Source organism: Protopterus annectens, chromosome 3.part1 (genome assembly GCF_019279795.1).
Source record: "Protopterus annectens isolate FY-2018-M chromosome 3.part1, PAN1.0, whole genome shotgun sequence".
Classification (NCBI taxonomy): Eukaryota; Metazoa; Chordata; order Ceratodontiformes; family Protopteridae; genus Protopterus; species Protopterus annectens.
This window is the reverse complement of record NC_056732.1, coordinates 1236103074-1236116816: the sequence shown is the minus strand read 5'-3', so window position 1 is coordinate 1236116816 and position 13743 is coordinate 1236103074. Positions and strand designations below refer to the sequence as shown.

The 13743-nt window shown below is 39.6% G+C and overlaps 1 protein-coding gene across 1 annotated transcript in view; it reads left to right on the top strand.

The window, feature by feature from the left end:
• Nucleotides 1–13743, top strand: part of LOC122798396 (ras-related and estrogen-regulated growth inhibitor-like) — a 180927-nt gene that overhangs the window by 133637 nt on the left and 33547 nt on the right. The window lies entirely within an intron of this gene.

Sequence of the window (13743 nt, the reverse complement as noted above, 5' to 3'; positions counted from 1 at the left end):
AATAATTACATCAAAAACTAAGCATATGAGATTTTGGAGACATAAAATGAAAGGTGAATATTTAATACAGCACGCAGTGATTGAAACTGTAGACTCATTTAAGGACCTGGGTATATGGGTAAATCCAGCTTTGAGCTTTTATAATCCTAGAAACCAATTGGTTAATGACAGTTGTAGAACTAAAGGTTGTATAAAAAGATTTATAAAGTCTAGGAAATCAGAAATGATGAAGTCATTGTTTGTTCATTAGATTAGCCCCAAACTTGAGTATGGAATAACAACATGGAAACCTTATAAGAAAATAAGCATGAGTAAACTAGACAGAGTACAGCAGAAATATACCAAGGGGTTCCATGGATGCAAAAATGTAAGTTATTATGAAAGAATAAAATATCGGCACATGTATAGTATTCTTTACAGATATTTAAGAGGAGATTTTATTCAGGTATATGGGACATTTAGAAACATCTACCTCTGGGAATGTTTGGGATTTTCAAAAAGTAGTAGAGAATCATCAGACAACCTGTGTGGAAGATTCTATAGGAATGAGAAGTGTACTAACTGGTTCTCTGAGGGAGCAGCTGATGAGTGGAACAGACTAGCAAATTACGTTAAAGCAAGTACCACTTTAGATATTTTTAAGAACAGCCTGGATACTTATTATGGGAACAAGTGTTTCGGTATATTAGCAGGATAGAAGGACATTAATGTCCATGCTTGAAATATTTGTTTGTATGTATATATGTGCTCACATATTTGCTAGATTTTGTTATCTGCTGGTTAAAGCCCAATCTAGTTAGTGTGTTCTAACAACACAGAGAGCAATCTTAATCAGTTGTGATTAAAATCACAAACATTATTTCTTGCCTTTTCCCCCATTTTGGACAGAAGATGTCCAATGAGTAAATCACAATTTTCCCATTTCTGTGTGTTCATTACACTGAACTCATCTAAAGCCAGACCTATTCATGTGTACTGGTTTCCACAGAGCTTTCTTTAACTACAATGGTGTAGAGGGATAAAACCCTGACTATGGCCCAGACAATCCAGATTTGATTAACGGCTTGTTTGGCTGAGTGGCAGGGAGGGATAGGCATGTCCTTCCTAGGTGGGAGAGTGCTCATTGATGATGCTCTCTAAGGGGAGGCATGGCCCAAAGAGGGGAATTTGCCCTCAAACGTAGTCAATAAGTGTGGGGTGAGGGGGAATGATAAGGGAAGGAAGTGGGCTGGGCATATAAAAACAGATGGAAGCAAAGACAGCTAAGCCCCCATGGCACCTTTAGGATCCACAACCAACTCCAGTAAAACCAGATTATGTCCTGGGGTAGACGATTAGCTGGTACCCTGGCATAGATGTGGGGTACTGGGAAACCGGTCTGGTGGAATGAGGTCAAGGTGACCAAAAAAAAAAAAAAGAGAGACAAATGACGCAGCACTATCTATATGGTTCATAGGTTGGTACTAGGCTATCAGCCCTAGGGCCTATACAAGCCTAGCCATAACAATTCCATTCCCTGGCTATTTCTTTCCACATTATTTACTTCCCTGGAATATATAATAATATAAAATATAAAAATATAAATATATAATATAGTATAACATAACAGTAACAGTGGCTGAGAGAAAAGCAAAAAGACTTTTAGTGTAGCAAGGAAGCTGCAGTAGTGCACAGAAGACGAGCATGACTGTTACACCGAACACATGTGAGCCTCTGTGCCTTTTCTTCTGTATGAATCCAGGGTAGTGAAGAGCCAGCATCACTCACAAATATGATGTGCCGTGGCCGGACACAAAAACACTCGAGCCAAGTCCAAAGAAGGAGATAAAAAATTAGGCCATGTTGAAGCTGCAAATACTTCTGGTGAAACACCTGTATAAGCAGCAAAGCTTTTTTTATAATAAACCTTTTTACTGAAATACTGTGAGAATGAAAATATACAAGAAAAAAATCACATGGACCCAATTATTATGTCGGGAATTAGCAGTCTCACTGAAGCATTTTGTTTATAGTCTGGATTTGGTCATCTATCCTGCACCAAGAGGAGATTTATTCTTGCACTCATATATGAGTAAATATGTGAATAAATCTGTTCTCTTGGTATGACACGTTAGTTCCTTGTCATTTTCTAAATAAATTTATGAGGGATCATTACACTTTGTTAAACAGTTCCTTGCTGTTGGCAGGTTTCACTATTAGGAAGCTAAAACAAATCACCTCAGAACTGAAACTTTAAAACTATGCACAGTGAAAATGGAGAACCTGCTTCATGGAAAATAATACCATCCTGAACTAAGTTAATAACCTGTGTATTGATATGTGATATTTTAAAAGTAACAATGCATTTAATAGAAACAAACTTGGGGTGTGCAAGGAATCAAAATGTTCTTAGCTGAAAATGTTTTAGAATAAAGTATTGCAAGTGGGTGGTAAATATTTAATACACAATTAAGGGATGGGAATGTAGTGTGGGTGCATGCATCTATATGTATCTATGCATGCTTGAATGTTTTTGTGTGTGTGTGTGTGTGTGTGTGTGTGTGTGTGTGTGTGTGTGTGTGTGTGTGTGTGTGTGTGCGTGCGTGCGTGTGTGTGTGTGTGTGTGTGTGTGTGTGTCTAGTACAATGTTTGGCAGACAAAGGTAGCCTATTTTGGGAAAGAAAAGCAAAAGACAATATAATGGATCATTTAATACATAAATTAACATTGAATGGCTCGTTAAAATAAAATACTGGCAAGACTGCTCTACATTGCGATGTCAGACCATTCGGTGCTTACCAAGCTACTTCATTCCAGTATTGATTTTTTGCTTGATCGTTCCTTGTTTCTGGAGCAGAAAGTTTAGTTTCTAGCTATTGATTACTTATCTTATTGTTTGCTTAATATTGTTTACCAGGCAGGATGAGGATCCTAATAAAAGGTATTTAAGCATTCCTGCAGCAGTGTATTTAAAGCTCCAGATTTAATCTCTTCTATTCATTTTACCCTGTTTTCAATGTTATACAGCAAAGTGTTTTTTTCATAAAGCAGCTAACTGGAAGGCTCAATGTTATTGTTTATAAACAAGACAATAGCATGACTGGTTCAGACAGTAAATATGGCACTGCAGGAAAGAAACCAACAGATGTGGCTTTTTATTTTGACTGGGAGTTACGCATGTTCAACAATGCATGCAAAGTATTGAATATTTTTACCTTACTATGTACAGGTTTTGTAACTATTTAAAATTCTCATGAGGCATGTAGTAGTTGCATTTAAGTAGTATTTACTTTGCATAGTAGTACAAGTAGGTGCCTTTCTGGCATGCAATGCAAGCCTTTACTTGAAGCTACTGCTTCCTCTAGGCTCTAGTGAGGAAATCCACCCCTCCCCCATACATTCATAAATCTTCAATTACAAATTAAATTGCTCACACAGGTAATGACTGCTGTGGCCCACTAATAATCACCTTACTAAAAATACTTGCATCTAAGGTGCCTAAAAAGTGTCTTGTTCTGCTCTATGAAGTCTTGCAGCAAAATATTGCACTATGGTTGTAGGGTTTTTGGTGGGTAAATGTGCAAAAGTCTTTTGCATATATATATATATATATATATATATATATATATATATATATATATATATATATATATATATATATAGAGAGAGAGAGAGAGAGAGAGAGGGAGACTATAAAGAAAGAGAAAAGAAGTGAATATCCAAATAAATAAGCCAACTTTCTACACTCACATCACTTTTGAAATGACAGACCCAGTGTGATAGTAGGCAGAGGGGTGCATCAAAATACATCTATTGGCCTCACTTAAAGTTTTAACACAGTACATTGCAATCACAGAATGGCTCTATGAACTGCTAATAGGTGATCACATGATCTATCAATCCTTTATATTCTGCTACTCAACATAGTCAGTATTAAACACACTTCTGCCCTACATCTATAAAGCAATCTCTTCCTAAGAGGAGATAGAAATCTTAAATGGACAAGAAATGCCAGCAGTCAACTGTTAACTCATACATACATAGGACATAGTACATAGGTTAGTACTAGGCTAACTGCCCTTGCGAGTCATTGTAAGCCTAGCCAATTATCCCTTGTAAGACTCAAACCTTGAACCTTGTGTTTGTAAGGCAAACACCTTAACTATTAGGCCACCCTCAACTCTAACATCAAAATACAGCCTCATTTGATTAATTACCATTTCTGCTAGAACAAATATCAAATCCCCAAACCTTAAAGTAAGCTTTTCTTATGTAAGAGACCTGACAGTTGCATCAAATGTTTACACTGTCCCATTCCGGTTGATCTTGAAAAAGAATTAATAAGGCCTCCATCTTATTTACAAACCATTCTTTATCACCACTTAATTAAATGAGCTTACACCACTTTCTTGCATAGATTCGAGCCAATTTCTAAAGTATCAACATCCACATACAGTCACAGAAGGCTAACTAACATTATGAAAGAAATATAAAACAAAATATACCCAATAGTCACTAAAATATGAAGTAATAATCAATGGCTCAAAACTTTCAAACAGAAGAAACACATTTAAGAAAATGGAAGGAAACCTAACATTTATATATATATTTTAGCAGTAGCTCAACCTAAGCAGAATTTGGAGAAGTGACATCAAAGACAAAGCAGCAAAGCAACTCTATTTTACAGGACCATTCAAAATTCGAACCAGAAATAAATCAATCACAGTGCTTTTTTTAAAATAAGAGAAAAGCTCAGAAATTGAGAATTGTAGCTTTATACAGTGCTTCTCAAAACACATCATTTCCATTCATAAATTGTACCTGAATTTTAAATGAAAACAACTAGGTCTTCTAAAAATATGTAAGAAGTCTTAACAGTATAACATAGAATGTTGTACAGAATAAACGGCCGAAGAGTAATTTTTAAGTAGCATCATATTATAAACATACCAGCAAACATTAGGAAAGTCTGAATTGTAATGCCCCTTTGGGTACACTGGAATATATTTCTTATTATCTCAGCAATGGTAAAAAAGTGGCACATAATGTAAAAAGTATTGGTGGTTTGGGTAGATATTATTGTGAAAGAAACCACATGGGATATTGAAGATGATCAAAAGGAATAGGTCATCTAATCAAGGGTCTAGTCCATGAGACCCATCTCATTGAGTCGCCCTTGTGGGGTATCCCTCATTCATCTAATTTCATATATATGTGTAGGGGTATATCTATCTATCCCTCTGTCTATCTGTGTATCTAAATGTATAAAATGGTATAGTAGAAGCACTGAAGGACTGAAATAGTCCTAAATATATATATATATATATATATATATATATATATATATATATATATATATATATATATATATAGAGAGAGAGAGAGAGTGAGTGAGTCCAGGCCATTTCCTTTTATACATGGTGATGCAGTCTCAGAGATGGTGGGAGGATGCTTTTTAAAGGAAATATCTTAACCTGTCAGTAAATGTAAATTGATGGAGGTAATGGTCTCCATATCTTCCTGTCACTGTGATAGTTTCTGTACGATTCATAAGTTACAAGGAATCTGATGGCTGGTTCTTCATGAGCTGACTCTTTTTGTGACTGCCATCATTAAAGTGCAGATAACCCTTACCTAAGTAAACCACTATCTATTCTATTAAACAAATTCATAGTAAATTAATGTTCATGATATCTAGCATTTAACTACTATCATGCCTGTACACTAGATGTGTGTGAGAGTAATATCTAGTACAAACATCATAAACTGGAGACACAACAAATACAAATGAAACATCGACAAACAATAACAAATAGTGTGGTGATATACCATGGTCTCAAATACAGATAGAGTATCATAATGCAACACAACAAACTAGTCTGTTTTGCAAACAGGGAATGCAGTTCTAAGAGAGTTAAGTAGAAAAGATGCGGGCAAAAGTGCGGTAGAAAAGGGAAATTGCATTCCAAGAGAGAAATATCAAAAAGGTAAAGATAATGTCGCTATAAAGTTCATTCTGGAGGTGATGAGGACACGGATGGCAGAAGGACATTAGGTGGAGAGTGAATGTGGGTCTAAATTTCTTAATAGTGTCACATTTCCTAATGATCATGATCACATAACTATGAATTAGTCATATCAGTAATAGCTCTTAGCCTCTTAGAACAAGAAATCTGGACAAAGCCATAAATAATGGGTGTGGGGGGGGGGGGCAAAGACCCAACAACAGGGACACTTTTTGAATATTGCTCTTACAAACTTAGAAAATTGATAGAACAGTTTTTGCATTAGCATGAATTTTCTGAACGGTATGAAGTCTGAAACTTAATGTCTGTTATTATTTTCTGAATTCAACCCTCAATGATTTGCCAGTGATCTGCCAGAAAACCACAGTTTTATGAGAAAGAGACTAAAAGCATGAGGCAAAAATCTGTACAGTTGATAGGTATGCGAGTACCAATTATCAAGCTTTCTATATTCCTGCTTCATATCTACCAGTCCAAGTCTGCTTGGGATGACATGCTGGACAAGCCACGCTGCTTCGCAAGGGACGGCTTGCATCTGTCACCACTGGGCTTCTGGATATTGGCTAAGGCTCTTGCCTCCCCCATAGTGCCTTTTTTAGGCAAGGCTCAAAAGACAAATCCACCTCCTTAGAAAACAAAAATGGAAAAAAATTAAGGGTAATGCTGCTCAACGCCAGAAGTCTAAATCTCAAGATGCAGGCTCTCGAAGCACTCCTCAGTATGGAGGACATCGATGTCTGTGCAGTAACTGAAACCTGGTTCAAGGCTCCTGAGAGCACCCCAGCTCTACCAGGCTATACCTCGTATCATGCTTTTCGGCCCCAAAACTGGGGCCAAACCAAAAAGGGAGGGGGAGTGCCCATATTCATCAAGGACACCCACACCTCCAGGTTAGTGGCAACACATGAAGCATCAGAGACCATCCAGGTGCAACTAACCATAGGCAAAACAGCTGTACAACTGGTAGCATGTTACAGACCACCCTCCCAATCTCAGGAACCCCACTCAACCTTCCTGAAGACATTGGAGGATATGAATGTCTCACCAAACACCATCATATTGGGAGACTTCAACTACCCTAACATAGATTGGGTGCATTATTCTAGCCCAAACACCCTAGCCCAAAGGTTCCTGGAATTCATAAATTCAAACGCAGTGGAACAGCTAGTCACCTCTCCCACAAGGGGAGATAATATACTAGACCTGATCATCACAAACATGGGGACAAAGTGCTCCACACCAGAAGTATACCCTTCACTAGTGAGATCTGACCACAAACTAATCACCCTGGATATACATATTCCACCTCCACCCCTAACGCAAAAGACTACAGTGAAAAACTTCTCAAAAGCCGACTTTACACTTCTTAAAACTGAGATGGTATCCTTTAAGCCCACTGGGACAGCGGAAACCACATCCCACAATGCAGAATCCTTCACAAATGCTTTCTACGGACATTTCCAAGAATGCATGGATCATGCAATCCCAAATAAAACCAAGACCCTCTCCACCAAGGGCAGGCGTCCTGTCTGGTGGACCCCAGCCATAAACAAATTGTATAACAAAAGAAGGAAGCTACTGCATGACAGCAAAATCCCATAAAGAGAAGGCATCTCTGATCAGCACTAGTAGAAAGCTACGTTCTCTCATAAAAACATCCAAGGCCAACTTTGAGAGAAAAATCGCTATGGACACTAAAGATAACCACAAGGCCTTCTTCAGCTATGTTAGAAACCTGGGCGGAAACCCTCAGATATGTTCAGAGTTAGTTCACAATGACAAAAAATACACTGAACCCACAGATATTGCCAACATTCTGGCAGACAGGTTCAGTGCAAATTTCTCCCCTCCCTCACCCCAAAAGAAGAAATACTTATCCCAGCTGAATGTAACCTCCCTGTCATCTCAGATGTCTAGGTGAGAACCGCCCTCAGCAAAGCTAAAAACACAGCATCAATGGGACCTGACAGTATCCCAGGTTGCGTGCTACGTGAACTCCAAGAGGAGCTAAACCCGCACATAAAAATGCTATTTAACCTTAGCCTTACTACAGGATATGTACCTGAAAACTGGCGTACAGCAACAGTAGTCCCACTCCACAAAGGAGGCACCTCTACTGACCCTGGTAACTACCACCCCATAAGCTTAACCAGCCTGGTCTGCAAAGCTATGGAAAGAATCATTATGGAACTAATAAACAGAGACATTGGGGACTTACAGACACTTGATCCCACCCAGTTCGGCTTTGTAAAAGGCAGATCCTGCCTTTTAAACCTGGTTGACTTTTTTGAAACAGTCACTAGAGCCATTGACGAGGGCAAAGCAGTCCATACAGTCTACCTGGACTTGGCTAAAGCTTTTGACACAATACCCCACTCTGGCATCATACACAAGCTCAACAGCTTAAATGTAAATCCATATGTCACAAGATGGGTGGCAAACTGGCTAAAGGATAGAACCCATAAAGTCAAAATCGCTCGAGCCATGTCAGACTCAAAGCCAGTGACAAGTGGTGTCCCACAGGGCTCTGTCCTGGGAACCCTCTTGTTCAGCATTTATTTCTGAGATGTGAAAGCAAACATGGGAGGGTTGTGGTTGACAAAGTTCGCAGATGACTGCAAACTAGGCGCCATAGTCGATACACCAGCTGACACATACATCCTACAGAAAGGCCTCACTGAAATGGACAACTGGTGCCGGAGTCATGGCCTTAAACTAAATGCCAAAAAATGTATAGTCATCCCCTTTGGGAAAAACAAAGTGCCCACAAATGATCACATAGGCGGTAACCCACTGAGTATGGAAAAAGTAATCAGAGACCTGGGGACCCAAGTCGATAGTGACCTCTCATTTGACACCCACGTTACCAAAGTGGTTAGAAAGACTTTCTACCTTGCCCACCTTATCATGAAGGGATTCACATCCAGATCAAAGGAGGTCATTGTGCCCCTGTACTCCACCCTTATCAGGCCCATGATTGAGTACAATGCCCCATTTGGTATGTACCTCACCCGGCACTTGCAACAGCTAGAGAGACCCCAAAAGTACCTCACCAAGAGGATCAAGGGTCTCCAACATATGTCATATGCTGCCAGACTAAAGAAACTCCAACTCTATTCAGTAGCATACCGCCTACTCAGAGGTGATCTATGCCTGACATACAAGGCCATGTCCAATCAGGAATTGATGGACATGCTCCACCTCAAAAAATCCAAATCCATCAGACCCACGAGAGCTAAAGATTTGAACCTGAGCACAAATATGAATAGGACATGCTGGAGGGACAGATTCATAACTCAGAGGCTTCCCATACTCTGGAACAGAATCCCAGTTCATGTTAGGCAGAGCCCCTCACTGACTCTCTTCAAGAGAAATCTTGACGATTGGATGGGAGATCGTAGGTTTACCCCAGGGGTCATTTCTGTGTCACTACTAGACAGAGGCACAGTAAACTAATTCTATTATGTAAGGGGGTCTTCACCATGTCACTACTATACAGAGGCACAGTATTCTAAATCTATTCTGTACACTTTTGTACCATTACATGGGGTGGCGAAAGCCACATCAGTATGGCTAGGCTTATAAATGCCCCAGGGCAGATAGCTTAGTACCAAACTATGAAACTATGAAACTCAGCTTTCAAAGCCAGAGTAAACTTATAATAAAATAGTTAAATTTCTCCTAACTTTACAAACAGACTGTCCTACTCCATTGCTCTAAGGCAGGTTTGTTGCTAAAATGCACGTGTTTTATTATCCTTTATAAATCTCTCTTCATTTTGGACTCAGCAGAGTTGATATAAATAGCTTTGCTGTCATAAAGTAGGAGTGGGGAAAGAGGGAACAGGATGTGTTTCCTTGCCTCATCCAGTTGGAATTGTTTTCATTGTTGGACTGAAAATTATCAGCCTTCTATACACTGCTTGCAGTAAGTGTATTTATATCCCTTCCAATCCTTATTCTCTCTTGGAATATTCAAACAGCATTACATGTAAAATGCAGGCTCACTAGGTGCATACTCCAGCAGGGATTGAGACTGTTTAACCGAAATAGGCTTCCCACAATCCCATGTGGTTAGGATATCCAGTAGTGTTATGCCAGTACTGCTTATGATGTTGTATGTTTGATATTACATGGGTGATCACATCAGTATAACTGGATCAGGTGTAGACACAGAGAAAAGTGAAACTTGCCAAAATATTTGAATGGAGAGGAGGTAAGATCATTAATGCATAACTTTTCTTAGATAGGGAAACATGTAGAATGAAAATCGTCAGTGGATCTATTTTCATTACAGTCAGATGGCATTGAAGATTCTGTAAATATATTTCCATGATCGTGGTTTGACAGGGCTTTTTGTGATTTCATTTGTTTGTCAGTTTATTGATTGCTGTTACCAGGGACAGGTTTATTTGTGCAAATGGTACATTATGTGGAACTGTGGTCAAATATCAGTCGTATAGCTCTTATAAAAGTAAGTGGCTTTTGGGTTAGAGGTGTGATATTGATTGAACTTAGGAATCTAGCTTCGATTTTGATTCCTGTTAGCATTTCAGGTACATTTAGGAATAATTTTTATGATTACTTTTGGCTTAGGCTAGGATTAGTATTAGGTTTGGGATAAGAATTAGTTTTAGATAGGGTTACAGTTCCAGATATATATATATATATATATATATATATATATATATATATATATATATATATATATATATATATATATAGGGGTGGGGTTGTGTCATGAAAACTGTCTATTGTGTATTTTTTAAATTATTTCAAGGACCGTATGGCCATCATTCAGAAAAAGAGGTCCATTTTACATGATCACTGAAAAAGTGATTTTTACAGACAGGTTATCACAACAAGGAAGACCTCATTATCATTATAATTTGCATGTCTCATGTTTTTACTGCTGATTTTAAAAGCAGGTTGTGATGGTGGTGTCCTCTTGCAGTCTATGCTTCATATTGGCACAGGTTACATACCTCTCAACTATCCAGATGTCTGATCTGTCTGTCCCTTGTAAAATTTTGCATTATCTGTTTATTCATTGAGGCTTACAGTAAGTCAATAATGCCAGACATTAGTATTTCATACTTCTTGTTTAGAAAGTGCATATTGATGCAAACCCTGCTGTTCTATTAATTTTAAATTAAGAAAAAAAATGTTCCTTATGTTGGCCATCCCCCCTCCCCTCATTATTTTTGGTATTGTCAGGAATTCTTAAGCAAAGACAAAGAGAGTTATGAATGCCTTTCCAAACACTCACACACACATTTATCCACTCAACACCCCACACTGCCATACTCGACCGGACTCACAGACACACTCATACCAATTCACCCCGTGGTCACACACACACACACGTGCACACATACATACACACACACACACACACACACACACACACACACACACACACACACACACACACACACAAATGCATGCATGCACACACACACACACACACACACACACCACATCCTTTATCATTTATAGTCCTACAGAGACACACACATACATATACACACAAACAACTCCCACACAACAACATCTCTGATGAATTTCAATAAACTTACCTGCCACAGAATATGGACCGAAGCTCCGAAGCTCCAAAGGCAGTGGTGTCTCCATATTCATAAAGGATATACACACCTCCAAACTAGTAGCCCAGGATAACACATTGCAGATACTTCAGGTACAACTAATAGTGAGTAAGACAGCATTTCAGGTCGTAGCCTGCTATAGGTCCCCAACCATGTTCCAAGACTCTCACTCCATGTTTCTAAGCACCCTGGAAACTATTAGGGTCCAGCCCAACACTTTCATACCGGGTGACTTCAACTACCCCCTCCATCAACTTGGAAAACTACTCACACACCAGTACACTTGCCCAATGCTTCTGGAATTCATTAATTCCAATGTGCTGGACCAGCTCATTCTTACCCCCCAATAGAGGAAGCAGCATCCTTGACCTGGTTATTACTAACATGGGCAACCATTGCTTAACACCAATAGTCAGTTTCTCCCTGGTTAAATCTGACCACAAACTAATTACCATGTAAATACACATCTCACCCACACCACCAGCAAAGGTAACCACCATGAAAAACATCTCCAAAGCTGAATTTGGGCTCCTAAAAACAGAGGTGGCTAACTCCACGGCACCCATGCAAATGGAAAATAGGTGCATGATCGCCAAATCATACACTGATGCACTGTACAAACACGTACATAAATGCATGGAACTAGCCATACCCAACAGAACCAAGACAGCCTCCTCCAAAAAAAGGAAGCCAATCTGGTGGTCCCCTGCCATTAACAAACTATACAACAGAAGGAAGAAACTGTTGCAGAAAAACATGAAGTCCCAAAACTGGAAAAACTCTATTATTAGCCTCAACCAAAAGTTGAGATCCTTTATCAAAACCTCTAAAGCTAGCTATGAAGCCAGAATTGTGGCACACACTAAATACAACCACAAAGCCTTCTACAGTTATATCAAGAATCTCCACACAATAGCCAGATCTGCTCTGAGTTACTGCACAATGGTACCTCCTATACTGAGCCAACAGATATTGCTAACATACTGGCCGACATATTCTGTGCCAACTCTTTACCCCTCTCTCGACCAATCACTATACCAGAAGAATGCCAGGCACCCAGCACTACTGCAGCACAGGTTAAAGCTGCATTGTCCAATGCCAAGAATACAGCTTCCATGGGACCTGACAATATCCCTGTCTGTGTTCTACATGAACTACAAAGTGAACTGGCACCACACCTGTGTGCCGTGTTCAATCACAACCTCACCTCAGGCTTTGTCCCTACAGAATGGCTTACTGCTATAGTTATCCCTCTCCATAAAGGGGAAGCGACTACAATCCCTGGGTATTATCGCCACATTATCCTGATGAGTCTGATATGTAAGGCTATGGAGTGCATCATCATGGACCTAATTAACAAGGATATAGGGAATCTCCAAACTCTGGATCCCACACAATTCGGTTTTGTGAAGGGTAGATCATGCCTGCTCAACCTGGTTGACTTCTTTGAGTCAGTCACCAGAACTGTGGATGAGGACAAGGCAGTTCATACAGCCTACTTCTATCTTGCCAAGGCCTTTGATACCATTCCTCACTCAGGAATTATTGATAGACTCACCAAACTAGGCATCAACCCCTATATCACTAGATGGGTTGCAAATAAGCTCACAGATAGAACCCACAGCGTGAAATTAGCAGAGTCCAAGTCAGACTGCCGATCAGTCACAAGTGGAGTCCCTCAGGCATTGGTCCTGGGTCCTCTCCTATTTGGCATCTACTTCTCAGAAGTCCAGGCCAACACAGATGGACTCTGGCTGACCAAGTTCACCGACCATTGCAAGCTGGGAGCCATTATTAACTCTTCAAGTGATGTAGACATCCTACAGAAAGGCCTCACTGAGACCAACGATTGGTGTTGAAACCATGGCCTTAAGCTTAATGCCAAAATATGCATTATCATTCCATTTGGGAAAAACTCAGTTCCTACTAATTACCACATTGATGGTAGCCCACTGAACACTGAAGGCGTTATAAGAGATCTGGGGACACAGGTTAACAGCAACCTTCCCTTCAACCACCATAGTGCCACTGTGGTCAGAAAGTCCTTCTATGTGACACATCTCATTACCAAGGGTTTTGCATCCAGGAAGAAAGAGGTCATCATCTCTCTCTACTCTTCCCTCATTAGACCAA